The 18,674-nt window shown below is 42.0% G+C and overlaps 1 protein-coding gene across 3 annotated transcripts in view; it reads left to right on the top strand.

The window, feature by feature from the left end:
* LOC139385875 (serine/threonine-protein kinase PAK 4-like) overlaps positions 1-18,674 on the top strand; it is a 38,013-nt gene that overhangs the window by 837 nt on the left and 18,502 nt on the right. Inside the window, exons 1-2 of one of the 3 annotated variants that reach the window (XM_071131160.1) lie at positions 16,494-16,774; positions 17,523-17,612. The exons of 1 other annotated variant lie outside the window; for it this stretch is intronic. The gene's annotated coding sequence lies outside the window, so the exon portion shown is untranslated. Of the gene's footprint in view, positions 1-16,457; positions 16,775-17,522; positions 17,613-18,674 lie in introns of those variants that run through there. One more of the 3 variants, XM_071131159.1, reaches the window with a different exon arrangement.

The following is an 18,674-nucleotide window of genomic DNA, read 5'->3' as shown; positions in this document are numbered from 1 at the left end:
TTGTTAGATGCAGTCTATTCTAGCTATTTGCTCTACTGAAGAATTCAGGCCTTCTATTATGGCCTAATTTAATGTCTTGTAAGAAGAACAGGTCTGCAGGTAGCCTAGGGGTTCAGAGCGTACGTAGGTCGCTGGTTCGAGTTCCCGAGCCAACTAGGTGAACAATCTGTCTGTGCCCTTGAGCAAGGCACTTAACCTTCATTGCTCCAGGGTCGCCATCAATAATGGCTGTTCCCTGGCCGTGACCCCATACCCAGACGGTGTCTCAGTGGGATATGCAAAACAAATGTCTAATTCACACACAATACACATTTGTACATGTGACATAGGACAAATGTAAGCACTCACCTAATTATTATTATTTATCTGATCTATGAAATCCTGAACTCTAGCCCTGTACCGATCCTGTGCAGGGGTTGTTATGTGGTCTGCCACTGCGAGGACGATCAGCTGTCCATCCTGTCTCCCTGTAGCGCTGTCTTAGGCGTCTCACAGTACGGACATTGCAATTTATTACCCTGGCCACATCTGCAGTCCTCATGCCTCCGTGCAGCATGCCTAAGGCATGTTCACACAGATGAGCAGGGACCCTGGGCATCTTTCTTTTGCTGTTTTTCAGAGTATGTAGAAAGGCCTCTTTAGTGTCCTAAGTTTTCATAACTGACCTTAATTGCCTACCGTCTGTAAGCTGTTAGTGCCATAACGACTGTTCCACAGGTGCATGTTCATTAATTGTTTATGGTTCATTGAACAAGCATGGGAAACAGTGTTTAAACCCTTTACAATGAAGATCTGTGAAGTTATTTGGATTTTTCTGAATTATCTTTGAAAGACAGGGTCCTGAAAAGGGGACTTTTCTTTTTTTGCTTAGTTTATATTCAAATGCCAGTATACATTCTACAAATGGTGGAATAGGCTAAATATGATAACATAACAACTGATGGCATTAGCTAACCTTTGTAGCTAGCTAGCAAGCAACGCTAAAGGGATTGCAAACCGGTTAGCATAACTCTTGCCAAACACCTTTTTTTCCCTTCTAAATAATAGCTGCCTGGGTAGCATTTATGATGCCAGCATACACATTCCTCACATATTACAATGAAAAGGTGCCTCTCAGTCCCAAAACACGGGTTTTCTGGAGACTTGTGGGAGGAGTGCTGATGATGTTGCCCACAGTATGCGCTTTCGAGAAGCCTGATTTGCGTCTAGACTAAGGAGAAATCTGCACACAATGCATCCCTGACTACCTCCTGAAATGGTCAGCCGGATCTGAACACAATCAGACCACTTAGCGCCTTTTTGAGTCTATACCAGTCTTTTCAATGGGATCTTCGTATTCTGATAGCAGAAGTTGCATGTAAGTGTCAAGTGGAGACACACCCCCCCCTCTTTTTTTCCATCCTTACTTTGAGACTTAGCAGCTGATAAGTGTATAGTGCTGATGTGACAGGGTGCAAGTAAGCAGGGTTGTGCAATCAGTGCTGGGCACTCCACACATTCATGGCATGTCTGAGTACTGCTGAGGGTCACACAGACGAAACCCCTGCACTCTACCCACTCAAAGACCTACACTACATCCAGTCACCCCCAAGAACTCAATCTGTAGCACCAAGCCATCTCTGTTTGTTAGGGATGGGTGTTCGAGATCAACAGACAGTGAGTGATAAGCTGTAAGGGGTTTTGGAATAGTCATGACTAGTGTGCTCCACCACCTAGGCTGTGTCAAATTATTAAGCTCTTCAGTTTTGTGCTGTTAGGACATTGACAGGGTATCTACACACTGCCCAGAAACAGACTGGCTGTTTTAGTTTGTTCACCGACAACCGCTGTGATAGGTGGCTATTTATCAGAACCAACACGTTTCTGATAAGCATTTTTGTGTGGCATAGGCTAATTTTGCCCCATAAATTCTGAGAGTTTGGCAAGGAAGCGAATAAAATAAGAAGCAAATTCTAGGACGCCTGGCCTATGCTTTCGCTGGTGGTCAGTAGAAAAGCTGTTTTATTACTGCTCTGTGCTCTCAGATGTATTTTTTTGGTGGTGGTTATTCAGAGAACTCCATGTCCAGACCATTCAGGTCACTGATAGTTAGGCTTATAATTGTAACTCTTAACAGGAGGCTTCAATTAGCCCCGTCTCTCATTTCCCTTTTTTCTGCCTGCATAAATCCCCTTTTAGTAGAGAGCGGAGTGGTGCAGCAGCGTGGGGTTGTAGTGGAGACACCCTAGATCAGAGGCTGCAGCCACACTGGGTTCACATGATCACGGGCGGCATGTTGTCGTTCTTTTGATCTGAGCCCTACGGTTGCCTCCATAGGGGAGAAAAACACAGCTGAATAAATCAGACAGAGAAATAGGAGGCATCAGTTGCCTCTAGTGCTGATTTATAGAGGATGACTTACATGCTTTCATTGGTCATGTTTGTATACCACTTACGAACATGTGGATGAGTTAAACCTGAACATGTAGGGCATAGACTAGGCCCAAAACCAGACTTCCAGTGTATGTTCAGATGTTAATGGCCATTGTGTGACATCTTCTCATCATTTTAGCTACCAAAGTAATGTAGGCTAGCCGATAATGTGGTGTTTTTTTTTCTCCCCCTACTCGCTAATCCAGACCCTGTAGGCCTACTTACAGTGCATTCGAAAAGTATTCAGACCCCTTGACTTTTTTCATTTTCTTACGTTACAGCCTTATTCTAAAATTATTTTTTCCTCATCAATCTACACACAGTACCCCATAATGCCAAAGCAAAAACAGATTTTTTACATTTTTTAAAATGTAACTGAAATATCATATTTACATAAGACCCTTTACTCAATACTTTGAAGCACCTTTGGCAGTGATTACAGCCTCTACTCTTCTTGGGTATGACTCTACAAGCTTGGCACACCTGTACTTGGGGAGTTACTCCCATTCTTCTCTGCAGATCCTCTCAAGCTCTGTAAGGCTGGCTGGGTAGTGTCGCTACACAGCTCTTTTCAGGTCTCTCCAGATATGTTCGATCAGGTTCAAGTCCAGGCTCTGGCTGGGAAACTCAAGGACATTGAGACTTGTCCTGAAGCCACTTTTGCATTGTCTTGGCTGTGTGCTTAGGGTCGTTGTCCTGTTGGAAGGGCAACCTTTGCCCCAGTCTGAGGACCTGAGCACTCTGGTATAGGTTTTCATCTACTTTGCTCTGTTCAACTTTCCCTCGAGCCTGATTAGTCTCCCAGTCACTGCTGCTGAAAAACATCCCCACAGCATGATGCTGCAACCCATGCTTCACTGTATGGATGGCGCAAGGGTTTCCTCCAGACGTGATGCTTGGCATTCAGGCCAAAGAGTTCAATCTTGGTTTCATCAGATCAGAGAATCTTGTTTCTCATGGTCTGAGGGTCCTTTAGGTGCCTTTTGGCAAACTCAAAGCGGGCTGTCATTTGCTTTTTACTGAGGAGTAGCTTCCGCCTGGCCACTCTACCATAAAGGCCTGATTGGTGGAGTGCTGCAGAGATGGTTGTCCTTCTGGAAGGTTCTTCCATCTCCACAGTGGACCTCAAGAGCACTGTCAGGGACCACTCTGTTCTTGGTCACCTCCCTGACCAAGGCCCTTCTCCCCCGATTGCTCAGTTTGTCCGGGTGGCCAGCTCTAGGAAGAGTCTTGGTGGTTCCAAACTTCTTCCATTTAAAAATAATTGACACTTTGTTCTTGATTCCAACAATACTGCAGAAATGTTTTGTTATCCTTCCCCAGATCTGTGCCTCGACCCAATCCTGTCTCGGAACTCTACGGACAATTCCTTCGAGCCCATGGCTTGGTTTTTGCTCTGACATGCACTGTCAACTGTGGGACCTTACATTGACATGATTTTGGAAGGCACACACCTGTCTATCAATTGAATTTACCACAGGTGGATTCCAATCAAGTTGTAGGAGGATCAATGGAAACAGGATGCACCTGAGCTCAATATCAAGTCTCGTAGCAAAGGGTCTGAATATTTAGGTTTTTCAGATTTTTGGGGAAAAAAAGTTTTTTGCTTTGTCATTATGGGGTGTTGTGTGTAGATTGAGTGGGAAAATGTATTTAATCAATTTTAGAATAAGGCTTTAATGTAACAAAATGTGTAAATAGTCAAGGAGTCTGAATACCTTCTGAATGCACTATTTCATGTTTTTTAGGGGCCCTCTCTCTCTGCCCCTGGCGAAAGGCGGAGTCAGCTTTTCATTTGAAGGGCTTTAGCACAGCTACTGCTATTTTCACAGCATGCCTCACTATTTGTCTATGAAAATGCTTTCATCTGCCCTTGACCCAGGGAGGTGCCTCACTTTCCAACTTTCAACTAGATGGAGTCTATCCCTCGTTCAGTCTTTAACTCACATTCTCTCTCTGATTTATAATTTTATAAACACAGAATCTAATGGACTTTCACATCAGTAGCGCTTCTCTCTCTCCCTCGCACATTCCTGTCTCGCTTTCTCTTTCACTGAGTCCTACCTCACTGTCTTCGGAGCAACTTAGTCTCACTGAGTGGAGAGTGACCAGAGGATATTATGCTGTAGTCCTGAATATGTGAAGTAGACTGGTCATCTCTTCAGCCCTGGCTTCACATTCTCATTCTCCTGAATTTCAGTTTTACATTGCCTTTAACCAGTGATTGCAGCTGGCTAGTGTTGTTTTCAGACAAGGCTGATGTCACTCTGTGGGTAACCGTGATGGCATCGTGAATCTCTTGTCATCTATGTCTCTTAAACAAAGCCCTCTCTGTGTAGGTCAGCCTGACTGTAATATAGGCTCAGTGTAGTAGACTTTAGGCTATACACAGTGCAGTGAATTGTTTGCAATGTGTAATCGTTTCAATCGGAGAGGTCCACAATCAAGCCAGGACCTGCTTCCCTGGCAATAGAAAGGTCTTGTGTACACAGCTTGGCAGGGGATTGTGGGTAATGGGCTGGCTGCATTTCACCTCTGCTTTAACTGTTGCACAATGAGAGAATAGAATAATGAATTGTGGGTGCAAAACCAGAAGTAAAGGTGTTGTTGCATTATGCAGGCATAACCCTGGAATATTCTAAGTGAATGAGGCAGTGTTTTTGTTCCTGCCGGTGAATAGGCCCTGCCACTGTATGCATGAAAAGAAGAGCACTGAATGTGCAGACTGAGCAAAGACTTAGCTTTGACTGCCATTTTTATATTAATATCATACATTTATTTTTGTATTTCACACCAACATTTCCAAGCTGCTCTGCACAAGCTAGATATTAGCCCAGGGGGCCAACTTTGACTTTGTTTACATGTGGTCATACAAGTGCTTGACAGTATGACTTCATTTTTGTTTTGATGATGGTAACATATCATAGGCTAATTACAGGGCTATGCACTGGAACATTAACTTGCCAATTACAGTGTGTAAGCTGTAGCTATGTGATTCGTACATCCATGTTCTCCCCCAAACGGAGCTTCTTTGAAATTTGAGACTGTGGGTTGACGAGTACAGTTTATTTTTTCCTCTGTACTGTTTGCTGTGATTTCTCCCAGGTCTTTTGTGATGTGTGGCCCTACTATGTTGAGGTGCAGCCCTCCATGGGTTGCTAGGCTTTGTGTGGTTTGCTGTTTGCACTGGAGAGATGGAGAGAGCTCTAGAGCAGGGATGGGTCACTCCAGTCCTCAGGGGCCGGAGTGGCGTCACACTTTCCCCCCATCCCTAGCAAACACAGCTGATTACGCTAATTGCATTCTAAACTGAAGGTCCTGATTAGTTGATTATTGTAGTCGGGTGTGTTAGCTGGGGCTGGTGCAAAAGTGACATAAATCAGGCCCCCAAGGACTGAATTTTCCCATCCCTGCTCTAGAGGCTGACCAAGACCACTAGTTCTTGGGCCCAGCAGCACAATAGCATACTGTGACATAAGCTGTTTGAATACCCATACTGTATACTACATACTTAATGAGTATATACTATTAGGTCATTTTAGTATACTGTAAACGAATGGTATCGTTTCAGTTGAGGGTACTAGCGCTTCGCCTGTCTACCGGAAGTTGATGCTGTTGCTATGCAACATTTTGCTAGCTTGTTAGCATAACAAATTACTAGCTAAACATGTTACGATTTCGGGTGTGTTTGTAAATTTATTCTGGAGTGCCAGAGTTCTCCCTGGGCGTTCGTCAATTCAGAGTGTTTTCGCTCTCGGGAGTGGTCAGAGAGCACACTGGATGCTCTGGCAGAGGAGTAGGGTTTTTCCAAGTGTTCAACGGCAGTCAAGCACCCAAGCTAACTGGCTAACGTTGGCTAGCTACTTCCAGATTCAAATGAGAAAACAACCCAATCTGACCGTTTGACTTACCCTAGCAGAGCTGTATAGGCTGTTTTTATGTTATCCAGAGAGTTGGTGACTAACTGTGCTGCTACCAACAATTTAAAAAAATTTTTTGCCAACGTTTACTGACACCGGCCATATTCAACGAGTGTTGAGCGTTCGTAAATTCATGAGTTATTCTACGCGAGACTGCTCTGAAATCGGAGGAGAGATCCATTGAATCGCACGACTATACTACTTAGCTCAGAGTTATGTAAATAATCATGTCAATAAATGTTGGGTAGTTAGTATATTAACTATCTGCTGTCTGGCAAGTTTGATGTATTAGTAGCCAACTAACGTTAGGTAACTAGCTAACATACCGATACATACTGCTGTAATGCTATGCGGTTTGTAAGGATAGCGTAGCTTACAAATTGTGAGCCAATGTGTAACTTATTTGAAAAGGCATTACTTTATTACTTATCATTTGTCATAATTAGTTCAATTAAATCAATGAATTTGTATCCAATCTCGTCGGACTTCGGCTGCATGTTTTCCGCCATTTTTCTTCAAATCTGAAAGGTTAAAAAGCCACGCCCATTTTCGGAAGAATTGCATTATGGGCCCTAAATGCATGGAAATAGTGTCCACTGCATGTATACTTCGTATTTTGGTGAATTTAGTACGTCATCTGGGAACTTTTGGCATACAACTATGACCAATAAGCATACTATGTACTCAAGTCACAAAGAGTGCAGTTAGTATGAGTATTCGAACACAGCTATGGATTACCTGCGCATGGGTATGCATCACTAAGCTACAACGTTATAGCAGCCAGACAAAAACAGCAGAGAAGTTTAGCCTCACTGCCTAGTTACATAAAAAAATATATACAAATCTTGTTGCTCTTAGTTGTTGCAGAGGTCAGCCCGATATGGCTGTTTACTTCGTGAATTGCTGACTCTACCTTTTTAACTGAATCGGTCAATCAAGTTTACATGAACTCTCCTAATTTTAAATGTAATTGTTTTGTTTCTCAACTGAATCAGCATAGCTTGATATCTCAAACATGCTTGTTAGCTTAGTTTGACAAGATGTTGGAATAGCCCCAGAGTCGTTATGCAATGTCCTGGCTTGTAAACCCCTGCAGGCTCAACTAAGGAGAACCATTATTACGACTATTGAGTTGCAAGCTGGAAGTTAATCTCATGGGGGGCAGGTAGCCTAGTGGTAGGAGCGTTGGACTAGTGACCGGAAGGTTGCAAGATCGAATCCCCAAGCTGACAAGGTAAAAATCTGTCATTCTGCCCCTGAACAAGGCAGTTAGCCCACTGCTCCTAGGCCATCATTGAAAATAAGAATTTGTGACATTATATATAGTTCTCTCTTTTTCTTGGCCTATGTAACGGCTTGTATTTTTGACAATTTTAGGGAGGCCCTTCTCGTTGACTGTAATGAAGTCCAGACAGATTATTTCAGATGTAGTGTTGGCTATCAAAGCACTGACTCCTGTATCCCAGTTAAAGCTCACATTCCATCCTTTATCATTGACCTTTCCACATTCCTCGGCCAGACCTGGAAGTCTGCATGGATTGGCCAAGGCAGCAAGGGCTTTGTTTGAACCCAGCTTCTGGATTGGTCAGTATCTGACATGTCAAGCCCCATTCACATTCACACTGTATTGTTAGGGTGTTTTCACATATAGAAAACTGTTCTTTGTATCTATGCTACCCTTGCCTTTGAATGAGGACTCAACTCTTTTGACAGTTCACTTAAAATATTTTGTGGTCTGAGTCATCTTTTCTTTCACATTGCACAAGCCATTCCATCAGAATGTGTTATTGGACAGTTAGATATCTACTTAAATTTTGGAATCTAATAGATTGCAGTTAGTTAAATTATGAGACATATTTGTAATCAGAAGATACTATTAATATATAAATGTTATTGGTAACAGAATAAATGTCAGAAGAATAACTGCAGATTAAATAATGTTGTAATTGAAAATGTAGGCTCCCTTGACCCCTAACCCTTTCATAGTGTTAGGGGTCAAAATCAAACGTTGTTTCTGGTATTATCTTGTATTCCATGGTATAGATCAGCGTATCAGGACACAGAACACTTTAGTTTGAGGTTAGGATTTACCATTGCTGAGATATTATTTTCACATGAACAGAAAAGGTCAAAAAGGTCATGGACAGGTCAATGATAATCCCTGAAAAAAGGCAGCAAATCATCTTGTCTGAATTCTTAATTTCAAGACGTTTAAGTCCAATGTTTTATATAGTGGTCAAAATATTATGACATTTTCAGGGTTGATGTCGAACATAGGGATGATTCATATAAAATGTTTATGAAATTATTATGTAAATTAGCCACTTAATATGCATGAACTTAAGCCCGATCATTTAAGGTAGGGTGGTCATATTAACACATTGTCATGCTTTATGCAAAACAACAGAGTTTGTAACAATTTGAAACAAGTTATGAAATTAGAAAATGTTTAATACTACTTTATGCAAGTGAGATGTGTAATAATATGATAATTGCTTCATTGGAATTATAAAATACAGCATGTTAACCACCTGAATTTAAATGGGTTTATGTTAACATATGTTTTATGCAGAACTGGGAGTCTACACTGAGGGGTAGCGCACACCAGGTGTGGTAACAGAGTAACTGGGATTACATGTTCATGAACAAAAAGCAGGGTTACTACACTGCTCAAAAAAATAAAGGGAACACTTAAACAACACAATGTAACTCCAAGTCAATCACACTTCTGTGAAATCAAACTGTCCACTTAGGAAGCAACACTGATTGACAATACATTTCACATGCTGTTGTGCAAATGGAATAGACAACAGGTGGAAATTATAAGCAATTAGCAAGACACCCCCAATAAAGGAGTGGTTCTGCAGGTGGTGACCACAGACCACTTCTCAGTTCCTATGCTTCCTGGCTGATGTTTTGGTCACTTTTGAATGCTGGCGGTGCTTTCACTCTAGTGGTAGCATGAGACGGAGTCTACAACCCACACAAGTGGCTCAGGTAGTGCAGCTCATCCAGGATGGCACATCAATGCGAGCTGTGGCAAGAAGGTTTGCTGTGTCTGTCAGCGTAGTGTCCAGAGCATGGAGGCACTACCAGGAGACAGGCCAGTACATCAGGAGACGTGGAGGAGGCCGTAGGAGGGCAACAACCCAGCAGCAGGATCGCTACCTCCGCCTTTGTGCAAGGGGGAGCAGGAGGAGCACCGCCAGAGCCCTGCAAAATGACCTCAAGCAGGCCACAAATGTGCATGTGTCTGCTCAATCGGTCAGAAACAGACTCCATGAGGGTGGTATGAGGGCCCGACGTCCATAGGTGGGGGTTGTGCTTACAGCCCAACACCGTGCAGGACGTTTGGCATTTGCCAGAGAACACCAAGATTGGCAAATTCGCCACTGGCGCCCTGTGCTCTTCACAGATGAAAGCAGGTTCACACTGAGCACATGTGACAGACGTGACAGAGTCTGGAGACGCCGTGGAGAACGTTCTGCTGCCGGCAACATCCTCCAGCATGACCGGTTTGGCGGTGGGTCAGTCATGGTGTGGGGTGGCATTTCTTTGGGGGGCCGCACAGCCCTCATGTGCTCGCCAGAGGTAGCCTGACTGCCATTAGGTACCGAGATGAGATCCTCAGACCCCTTGTGAGACCATATGCTGGTGCGGTTGGCCCTGGGTTCCTCCTAATTCAAGACAATGCTAGACCTCATGTGGCTGGAGTGTGTCAGCAGTTCCTGCAAGAGGAAGGTGACGCTATGGACTGGCCCGCCCGTTCCCCAGACCTGAATCCAATTGAGCACATCTGGGACATCATGTCTCGCTCCATTCACCAACGCCACGTTGCACCACAGACTGTCCAGGAGTTGGCGGATGCTTTAGTCCAGGTCTGGGAGGAGATCCCTCAGGAGACCATCCGCCACCTCATCAGGAGCATGCCCAGGTGTTGTAGGAAGGTCATACAGGCACGTGGAGAACACACACACCACTGAGCCTCATTTTTGACTTGTTTTAAGGACATTACATCAAAGTTGGATCAGCCTGTAGTGTGGTTTTCCACTTTAATTTTGAGCGTGACTCCAAATCCAGACCTCCATGGGTTGATAAATTTGATTTCCATTGATAATTTTTGTGTGATTTTGTTGTCAGCACATTCAACTATGTAAAGAAAAAATTATTTAATAAGAATATTTCATTCATTCAGATCTAGGATGTGTTATTTTAGTGTTCCCTTTATTTTTTTTGAGCAGTGTAGTTACCAATTAGTAACAGTTAGGCTGTATCATAGTTATATTGTCCTCAGTAGCTCAACTGATTAGGCCGAGAGTGCCAAAATAATACTCCTAAGCCAACCTTGTGTGTGTGCGCACCCAGCATCCCCACCAGCACCGACAGACACTTCTCACCAAGTCTGTACTGCGCTAGTCTAATAACATAGCTTACAGAGCCTTCAGAAAATATTCACACCTTTTCCACATTTTGTTTCAGCCTGAATTAAAAATGGATTACATTTTTTTTTCTCATCCGTCTACACACAATACCAAAAAAATGACAAAGTGAAAACCATGTTTTTTAAAAAATGTTTGCAAATGTATTAAATAACTAATATTCATAAGTATTCACACCCCTGAGTCAATGCATGTCAGAATCACCTTCGGCAGCGATTACAGCTTTGAGCCTTTATGAGTCTGAGATTTGCACACCTGGATTGAACAATATTTGCACATTAATATTTGTTTAATTCTTCAAGCTGATTGATCATTGCTAGACACCCATTTGCAAGTGTTGCAATAGATTGTAAAGCTGATTTTTAAGACAAAATTAACTAGGCCACTCAGGAACATTGAATGTTGTCTTGGTAAGCAACTTGTGTATATTTGGCCAGTGTCTGTTGGAAAGCAGACTAACCCAGGTTTTCCTGTAGGATTTTGTTTGTGCTTAGACCTATTCAGTTTCTTTATCAAAAACTCCCTTGCCCATAACAAGCATACCCATAACATGATGCAGCCACCACCATGCTTGAAAATATGAAATGGTACTCAGTGATCTGTTAAATTGGATTTGCACCAAATGCAATTATTTGTTTTCAGCACTTAGTTAATTTCTTTCCCCAATTTTTTGCAGTTTTACTTTGGTGCCTTTTTGCAAACAGGATGCATGTTTTGGAATATTTGTATTCGGTACAGGCTTCCTTCTTTTCACTCTGTCATTTAGGTTAGTATTGTGGAGTAACTGCAATGTTGTTGATCCATCCTCAGTTTTCTCCTATCACAGCCATTAAACTCTGTTTTAAAGTCTCCATTGGACGCATGGCACAATCCCTGAGCGGATTCCGGCAACTGAGTTAGGAAGGACGCCTGTATCTTTGCAGTGACTGGGTGTATTGATAACACCATCCAAAGTGTAAAAACTTCACCATGCTCAAAGGAGTATTAAATGTCTACTCTTTTTTTAAAAATTTGTACCCATCTACCAATAGGTGCCCTTCTTTGCGAGGCATTTGAAACTCTTCCTGATCTTTGGTTGAATCTACGTTTGAAATTCACTGCTCGACTGAGGGACTTTACAGATAATTGTGTGTGTGGGGTACAGAGATGAGGTAGTCATTCAAAAATCATGTTAAACACTGTTATTGAATAGAGTGAGTCCATGCAACTTGTGACTTCTTAAGCATATTTTTACTCCTGAACTTATTTAGGCTTGCCATAACAAAGCTGTTGAATACATATTGACTCAAGACATTTCAGCTTTTCATTTGTGAAAACATAATTCCACTTTGACATTTTGGGATATTCATTTTAATTTCAGACTGTAACCCAACAAAATGTGGAAAAAGTAAATGGCTGTGAATACTTTCTCAAGGCAATGTACTTAGGTAGGCCTACACCTGAGTTTGGTTACATTATAATGTTGTTTTTGGTGTTGAGTTACTCTAGTGTTGGGAGACAATTAGCCTAGGCTCAGATGAGACGGTCAGTGAGCTGCCAGCTGCACAGCAAGATGGGACACATTTTCAATTAGCTGGTATTTAGCTATGTTTTTGTCATTTTTAAGGGGCTGTAGCCACAGAATTCTGGTAGTTTTCAATTAAAGGATAAAACCATTCATCACAAAAAAATTCTCCACTGGCACAATACAGCCAATTCCGCTCAGCGCTGCCTCGCACCACTGTTGCCTCAGCGAACAGCGTCAACCACTCCTACACAGCTAGCAAGCTAGCACTCATTATCAAAATGGGGTTGGCGGAATGTGAATTTGGCCCAGTCCCTGACAACCCGTACATCAAAACATAGCTGCAAAGCTCTACTTTGTAACTTTTTTCTTTTTTGTCTCTGAATTTTCTTTTTTTTAAATGAGCCCCCCAAAAAGTTTTACCTCGCATTTCAGTCCAAGGACCTCTAATGACTGTGAAACACCCTCAGGAATTTGCTACACAATGTCACATCGATTACACTCTGGTAGGTTGAGGAATACCTTCTGCCAAGAGAATATATACACACCGATTTCAGTTTTCACAAATTTGGCTGTCCCAGTGTTGAAAGTTCTTAGCATGGCAGTTGTGTTACATTTGGGCTCATGTCGTGTAAATTTTAATAACTTACAGTATTTGGATTTTTAGGCATTGGTTACAACTGCCATATTCATGTTTTCAAATGATTTATTATATAATTTCAGTGGTGGGAATAGTACTCAATTGTCATACTTGAGTAAAATATACCTTAATAGAAAATGACTCAAGTGAAAGTCACCCAGTAAAATACTACTTGAGTCAGTCTAAAAGTATTTGGTTTTAAATATACTTTAGTATCAAAAGTAAAAGTATAGATTGTTTCTTATTCCTTATATAACCAGACGGCACAATTATCTTGTATCTATTTATGGATAGCCAGGGGCACACCAACACTCAGACATAATTTACAAATTAAGCATTTGTGTTTTGTGAGTCCACAAGATTAGAGGCAATATGACCAGGGACGTTCTCTTGATAAGGGTGTGAATTGGACCATTTCCCTGTGCTGCTAGGCATTCAAAATGTAATGAGTACTTTTGGGTATCAGAGAAAATGTAAAAGTACATTGTTTCTTTAGGAATGTAGTGATGTAAAATGTGTCAAATATAAATAGTAATGTACAGATAAGTAAAAATACTTTGAAGTACTAGTTTGATTAAGTACTTTACACCACTGTATATTTTGACGACCACATTGACATTTAGTGAAAATGGATTTGTTTCCTGCAGCTTTTTGTAGAATTATCGCAGAGCGTCCATCGTTTGTTGCGTCAACTAACACCCTACCTTTAGGATAGCAAATCTATTCTAGCTCTTATGTTGTGATTCTAACCAAGTATGTTGTCTTCTCACACTTCAAACCCCACAGTTGAATAAACAGATTATGAAGTTTTCTTAGCATATTTTGAACTAAAAACTCAATTTTGGAATTTCTGTGCATCCTTGGAAATCGCTATTTAATATCCCAAAAACATGTTTTTTCTGCAAACCATATTCTCTCTTCTGTGGTATATGAGGGTTTATGGCAGGGGAAACAGTGTTGCACTAGTAGTCTAGTGGGTGGTGCACGTTGGCCTTAAAAAAGGAACCGGATCACAAAATACAAGCAAACCTAACTCAAATCAAATCTCTCAATGGTCTCAGTTCGGTTTGCTATTTTCAGTTCGGTTGGTCATTTTTGAGGGATCTGAGTTTGAGTGTTCACCCAACAAAAAAATTGTCTGAAAGGGACCAAGTGAGAACATCCTTACACTCCTGGTGTTACTATGTTATAGTCAGGGGTTGGACCCAGTACGGGGAACAGAACAGAAAACGGTAAAAAAAAACTTTTAGAGGAACAGAATCGGAGCTAAGAATGAAAAGTGATAACCTTTATTTTTAACGGATAGAAGTCGGTTAATAAAGTTTTTTTTTACATTACAGAGAGAAAAAAATTCAGTCCCACAAACGCAATAAGGCGCATATGCAAAGCCCTCACTCTGTCACTAGAAACGTATTCCAGTGTCTGTCTGCCGGCTAAAAATCTTTGTGTGTAAACTACCTGCTCCTCCCCCTCCGAAGCATACTGTAACCTACTGACATTTCAGCGGGATTTCAGAAATTAATACAGATTTTTAATGGAGAAGAATGGATCAAATTCTTCAATGCTAGTTACGGATACAATAGTTATGTTTCACATTGGATTTGTTAACTACAAAAAGGTATTCTGTGTTTAATTCTGGTGGCTTTTGCCCACACACGCTTGTTAGCTGGGTAGCATTGGTCCAACGTTAAGCCAACTCTTGGAAGTTCAGAGATAATCAAAGTTCCTCCATAGAAGCTGCTCCTCCATAGGTATAATTCTGTGGGCCTAATTCAGATAGCTAATGCATGCAATAAAATGCCAGCGCTTCAAGCCTAGCCGCCTCCACCTTCCCTCAACCTGCAAAATTTGTCACATCTTGCGCCCTATACTTTTTTGTTTTTGTTTTGAATTTTACCCCTTTTTCTCCCCAATTTCGTGGTATCCAATTGTTTAGTAGCTACTATCTTGTCTCATCGCTACAACTCCCGTACGGGCTCGGGAGGGACGAAGGTTGAAAGTCATGCGTCCTCCGATACACAACGCAACCAAGCCGCACTGCTTCTTAACACAGCGCGCATCCAAACCGGAAGAAAGCCGCACCAGTGTGTCGGAGGAAACATCGTGCACCTGGCAACCTTGGTTAGCGTGCACTGCGCCCAGCCCGCCACAGGAGTCGCTGGTGTGCGATGAGACAAGGATATCCCTACAGGCCAAGCCCTCCCTAACCCGGACGACACTAGGCCAATTGTGCGTTGCGCCACGGACCTCCTGGTCGCGGCCGGTTGCGACAGAGCCTGGGCGCGAACCCAAAGTCTCTGGTGGCACAGCGCCCTTGACCACTGCACCACCCGGGAGGCCACCGCCCTATACTTTTCTAACCATTGCGCATGTAAACAATAGTGCTGAGCTATTAACCAACATTTAATATTTTCATTATTTAAACAACTAATTGATTAACTTTGGTCAATTTATTTGGGATTGCATTTTTTTCTTCTTCTGTGAGCGTGATGTGTAGTGTATGTAGAGATAAATTAGATGAAGCCTGAACTGTGCGATGTAGTAGGGAGTTGTAGTTTCCAACAGGCCAATATTCTACATAGTGTAGTGCAGAATACTTGGTAATTAATTACAATGACCATAATCCATTGCGCACCCGCTTAAACTTGTCCGGTCTGTGTGGAGCAGACACTGAGACAGAGAGAAGAGAGAACGCACAAGATGGAGAGGAATCGAAGCAGTTGCTTCGCGAGCCTGAAAATACATGATATAAGTGATTGATGGTCGGTATTCAGCAGTCATAAAAGTAAATAAGGCATTATTTTAAGAACTACTGACAGTGATTTTGTCAGAGAGCATAGGCAGCAGCTCTATATTGATAATTTGACTTGGAATTAAATAATAGTAATCAAGTAAAACCAATATTTTATTAAAGTACAGTGGAACGGAACAAAATAAATAGGGGTTCTGTTCAGAACGAAACGATTGGAAAAAGACTTCTGTTCCAACCCTTATTTGTAGCATACTGTATTCCCTTGCACATTAGCAGCAACTCATTATGATGGAAGTCAAAGGGGATCATTACAAATCTCCTTGGTGACATTTGCTTCATCAGCATTATTTGTTTACGTTTGCTTACACTATGAACAGTTTTGATGGAGGAAGCTACTATGCATGTTTTTGTTCCCTGAGAGGCATTTCTCTTTACTGTTTGCTTGTGTTCATCCGTTTACAATCCTGTTCAAATTAGCAGTCCCTGGGTATTTCACAAGACGCCATTTAAAGCCTTCATAAAACAGTGCTATAATAAATAAGCGAGTACATTAGTATTTACCAGTAGTTGAACATTCCAGTTTTCCACTACCGTGGCAAAGTGAGTCAAGTTTTCAGTTTGGTCGTGTCATATAATAGATAATACTATCGAGAATGATTTATCTTGCTTTTCAACCACAATGAATAGTTCGAAGTTATGATCATTGAACAGGCACACCACAGCTAAAGGCAGTAGGCGTTCCTGGATTTGAAAGAGTCTGACGTGACTCTTTTTACCCCCTTTTCCCGGTGACGTCATGATACTGGCCAGCATTTGTGAAACCATCGGAATGCGACAAAATTGATCTTCTAAGAGATTTACAGTTCTGTTTCGGATTAAGTTATTTATAACTCGTTCTGTCATAAATGTGCCTTTGGCTAAATACGGCGTGTGCACTAACCGCAGCTCTATCGATTTGAAAGGCTGCGGAAATAACTTCTTTATCTCACTCCTGGGGAGTCTTCTCACAGAGCGAGGCTGCCTGGATATTTTTTTCCCACCTTTTGATCTCATGCGTGACCGTGAAATGATATCAATTGGATTGTATCGCGTTGGATAGACATTCTGGTGAGTAGATCGTAACCATCATGTTGCTTTACTGTAGTTATTCATTGTTTTCATACTTATTCTTACGTCAAAATAGCGAATAGAAGCTAACCTAAAATGCTTCTCCACCGTGAGAAATTTAATCTCCGTTGAAAAATGCATCTTTACTTCTGAGGTCTAAACACGTAAGATTAGCCAGCACGTTATTCAAACAAGTTATTATAGCGGTCAAATCCAACAAATTCGCTATTTACAGCCATTACATTAGTAATAAACGCAGTGATTTCTCGCTACACAATCTTTACCACCAGCATGTGGTATTCCATGCGTAACATCTGGTATCTATTCACTCCTCCCACCAGACGTTTGCTTCGTAAACCTGCTGACGTCTGTTATTTTTCAATTAATGTAGTTGTATTTTGCTAAACAATCATGAAACACTACTTCTCCAGTGTTTCTTCACATGTAAACAACTGTCAAAGTCATCAGAAACAACGGGATTGCACTCAGGAAATTGAGGGAGGTAGGCTACACCCTGAAGTAACAATATTTTTCAGACTAGCTTTCATCTCTTTGGTAGTGTGTTTGCAAGCTATAGCCTAACGCATATGTTTGATGTTTGCTTTTTTTTCTCGAAAGTAATGAAAGCAATGGTGTAGTAGTAGTAATTTAGTTGGATCTGACACACAGTATGGGAAGCTGGTATTCTTATCTTAATTCCTACATTTACTGTAATTGCTCACAGACCTACTCCTCGTTTGTTTTACAGCAAATTGCAGCCCAACACCAGGCTTGGTAAACAACAGCTAGGCAAGACTGATGAGAAGCAATCTGGCTGGAATTGGGGGCCGGTTCCAAGGTCACACTGTTTGCATTGCACTTTGTAAATCGGCGAATCTCAGAGGAAGAATTCAGTTAGTTTGCACTTCTGACTCAACACTGGGCAGTAACCTCAAATGAAAGAGGGTAACAGTAGAGCACACCCACAAACATCTAGACTAGGCTACATCCTGATAAGTTGACAGAATTATTGATGCTACAGGCAGAGTAATGCGGGGCAAGGTGAGACAATTCCCTGAAGATGTGTGACCTCATCACCTCTGAACCCAGGTGCAACTCGGCTGCATAGTGTCCGAGATGACCCAGCCTACTGCTTTTGCATTCAGGAGAGAGCGCAACACACTGAACATTGCAGAGAGAAATGCAATGAATATAGTTGGCATGACATGATTCATGTCAAAGGCATGTGTGTGTTGTACTATACAATATAGGCATATTCCTGTATGAACACAAGGTTTTGCAATGTTGAACAATAGTGAGACCATTAAGCCAGGTGTGTACTCTTAGACTCTGACATAAACATGTGCTTTTGTGATTAGCTACGTCTGTCTCAAACAGTTTCATACAACCTCTTAAGTCTCCCTGGAAATGAGTCATCACCTGAATCTATCTTTGTTTTTGAAATGTGTTTACATGTCCTTTACCCTCCCAAGTGTTGTAGTTCAAAAATTGTATGTGAGGTATGCCTACATGGGAAAGAGGAAAACCATTTTGAGTTGGCAGAATAAGGCAGTTGACGAGTAGACGTGCCGTTGTCCGGGTCTGTGTGGTGACAGTGGAGTCTGAATGATGAGGCGTTTTCCTGTTAATGGCTGCTGCGTCGGTCATGCCTGACTGTTTATCATCCAGAGTGGGTCTGCCCTAAGCACAATTGTTTTGATGTTAACTGGTTTGACCGAGAGCCCATCTTTAACCGATCAAAGAGCTCAAATTGGGTGTTTTTGCTTTGCTACATTACATACTTGACACACGTGGCTGTGCCTAGAGTCTGGTGGAACACCCCTTGTGCTTGGACAGACAGTAGCTCTCTGGCCATGACCCATCTGGGTCTCCACTGCCACAGAAGTGTCTTTATTGCTGC

Source organism: Oncorhynchus clarkii, chromosome 27 (assembly GCF_045791955.1).
Source record: "Oncorhynchus clarkii lewisi isolate Uvic-CL-2024 chromosome 27, UVic_Ocla_1.0, whole genome shotgun sequence".
NCBI classification, from domain to species: domain Eukaryota; kingdom Metazoa; phylum Chordata; class Actinopteri; order Salmoniformes; family Salmonidae; genus Oncorhynchus; species Oncorhynchus clarkii.
Note: the sequence above shows the minus strand (reverse complement) of the source record. Positions and strands in the feature narration are given on the sequence as shown.